This window comes from Juglans regia, chromosome 14 (assembly GCF_001411555.2).
Source record: "Juglans regia cultivar Chandler chromosome 14, Walnut 2.0, whole genome shotgun sequence".
NCBI classification, from domain to species: domain Eukaryota; kingdom Viridiplantae; phylum Streptophyta; class Magnoliopsida; order Fagales; family Juglandaceae; genus Juglans; species Juglans regia.
In genome coordinates, this window is record NC_049914.1 from 23,851,250 (window position 1) to 23,854,458 (window position 3,209).

At 37.2% G+C, this 3,209-nt stretch overlaps 1 non-coding gene across 1 annotated transcript; it reads left to right on the forward strand.

Annotated features, from left to right (window-relative positions):
- The first annotated feature begins 2,854 nt into the window (after window positions 1-2,854).
- LOC118344617 lies at window positions 2,855-2,961 on the forward strand. The gene has a single exon (XR_004798397.1). It is a non-coding gene; the product is annotated as a small nucleolar RNA R71 (small nucleolar RNA).
- Window positions 2,962-3,209: the final 248 nt, after the last annotated feature.

Below are 3,209 nucleotides of genomic sequence, written 5' to 3' on the forward strand. Positions count from 1 at the left end.
ACATCATGCATAAGTAACTCACACAAAGGCTTAGAGATAGAACTAAAATTTTGAATGAATCTCCTATAAAATTATCTGATCTCTTTCACTGTTTTGGGTATAGGAAGCTTGGAGATAATCTCGATCTTAGCTTTATCAACCTCAATACCTCGTGATGAGACTATGTGACCAAGAACTATGCCTTGTTGAACCATGAAATGACATTTTTCTCAATCAGAAGCAAATGCTTCTCTTCACACCTGGCTAAAACAGCTTGTAAGTTAGTCAAACATGTATCAAAAGAGCTGCCAAACACTGAAAAATCATCCATGAATACTTCCAAGCAGTTTTCAATCATGTTGCTGAAAATACTAAGCCTACATCTTTGGAAAGTAGCTGGTGCATTACATAGTCCAAAAGGCATTCTTCTAAATGCAAAAGTGCCAAACGAGCAAGTAAAAGTTGTTTTCTCTTGATCTTCGGGTGCTATTTCTATTTGGTAAAAACCAGAAAATCTATCAAGAAAGCAATAGAAATCATGACCCGCAACTTTTTCTAGCACTTGATCAAGAAATGGCAAAGGGAAATGATCTTTCCTAGTGGCGGCATTCAACTTCCTATAATCTATACACATTCGCCAACCAGTAGAAATCCTAGTAGGAATCAGTTCATCTTTCTCATTTTTCACAATGGTAAGCCCAAATGTTTTTGGAATTACATGAATGGGACTTACCCACTTGCTGTCCGCAATAGGGTAGATGATTCTTACGTCAAGTAGTTTCAAAACCTCTGTTTTTACAACCTCTTTCATGGTAGGATTTAATCTCCTTTGCATCTCCCTAGAGACTTTAACATTTTCTTCTAAATAAATTTGAGTGAACACAAGAGGATTTATACCTTTTATATCTGCGATTGTCCACCCAATGGCACATTTGTGCTGCTTTAAGACTTCCATCAATTTCTCTTCTTGATCATGAGAGAGTTGAGCTGAAATTACTACTGGGAAGGTGTTGTCCGGTCCCAGAAATGCATATTTCAAGTCATACAGCAATGGCTTCAGCTCTAGTGTTGGGACTTCATTTGCAGAAGGCTTCAAACTTTCTGTCAACGGTGGGAGTGCTCAATCTTTGGCCTCCATTTAGTCTCAAATTTATTTTCTGCATTAAAAACAGGAGAAACATCAATGGGGGTGTCATCAGTGAGGAGTTCACAAATATTTTCTAACTCAAACAGCAGGTTAGTGGGCTGGTATGCCAAATAAGTCTCTTCCTCAAGGATGCCTTCCAACAAATTCACTTCTTGTACATCTTCCAAGTCTTGAGGTTGCCTACAAATATTGAAAATGTTTAGTTCAAGGGTCATGTTCCCAAAACTCAGTTTTAAAACACCACTCTTACAATTTATTAATGCATTTGAAGTAGCAAGAAAAGATCTCCCAAGAATCACATGTGCTTGGAAAGAAGATTTTGGTGTCAAGTGAACATCCAACACAACAAAATCAACGGGATAAAAGAATTTATCCACTTGAACCAAGACATCCTCAACAACTCCTCTTGGCATTTTAATAGACTATCCGCTAGTTGTAAAATGATAGGAGTTGGTTTTAATTCTCCCAAACCAAGTTGCTCATAAACATTATAAGGTAGTAAATTCACACTAGATCTTAGATCTAACAATGCTTGACTAAATTTTGAACTTCCTATAACACAAGCAATTGTTGGTGAACCAAGGTCTTTATATTTTGGTGGGGTATTGCTCTGAATTATGGCACTGACCTGCTCAGTAAGAAAAGCTTTCTTTTGCACATTTAATTTTCTTTTAACCGTACACAAATCTATAGAAACTTAGCATATGTAAGAATTTGTTGAATAGCATCCAACAAATGGATATTAATCCTAACTTGCTTGAATATTTCTAAAATTTCAAATTGGTGTTTGTCTTTGTGCAGAGGAACCAATCTTTGAGGAAAATGAGCAGGTACAGGACATGAAATCTTTTCAGTTTCAGTTTCATTTTGTTCAAACTCACCATTTTCAGCCTCATTTTGTACAGGTTTAGAGACCTTACCAGCCTTGTCTAAACCTTGAACTGGAATGTTCACCACCCTACCATTTCTCAAAGTAGTGACCGCCTTCACTTGCCTCACATTTGAACTCTCAACCACTCCTTGTGGTGGCTGACTTTGTGGATTGGGTTGAGGTTGTGCAGGAAGTTTTCCTTTCTCTTGAGAGCTCCATGCCGTAGTCATCTTTGTAAGTGTGCTTCGAATGTCATTTATCGCTTGAGAGTTTTGATTGTTGATTGTTGCTTGACCTTGCATAAACTGCTGCAAGGTGTTTGACAATTGCTGTATCGTCTCTTCAAATCCCTTCTTTTGAATTGGAGGTGCTTGAATTGCGAGTTGAGAGGGTCCCGGAGCAAAGGCTGCTGGAGCTACTTGCTGGTCATTCCTCCACCCAAAATTTGGGTGGTTTCTCCATCCTCTTTGAATGCGGGGATCGTGGGACACTCATTAGTTGAATGCCCATGATCCTCACATATGCTACACTTCTCTAAATTTTTATGGACAACATGCACTTCATTTACTTTTTTCAATTCCATTGCTTCCATTTTTCTAGACAACAAGGTTAATTTAGCACGCAAATCATCATCTTCTTTTAAAGTATATTTTCCATGACCAGACTCAACTTGCCTAGACCTATCATGCACATCAGTTGTGTCCCAAGATTGAGCATTTTCAGTAAGGTAATCAAAATATTCAAATGCTTCCTCTGGCTCTTTGTCAAAAAATTCACCATTACACATGGTTTGTACAAATTGGCACATTTTAGGTGTCAAACTTTCATAAAATAAACTTATCAAACGCCAATTTTTATAACCATGATGAGGACAAGCATTTAAAAGATCCTTGAACCTTTCCCAACTCTGATAAAAAGTTTCAGAATCTTTTTGGGTAAAGTTCATGATTTGTCTTTTAAGTGCATTTGTCATATGTATTAGAAAAATTTTCTTCAAAAATTCAGTTTGCATTTCCTGCTCTGTGCCTATAGATCTAGGTCTTAATGCATTTAGCTACATTTTAGCCTTATCTTTCATGGAAAATGAAAACAACTTTAGTCTAATAACCTCCTCAGTGCATGTTCGGTCCATGAATGTAGAACAAACCTCTTCAAATTCTTTGATATGAAGGTACGGATTCTCGGAATCCATGCCATGAAAATGTGGAATTA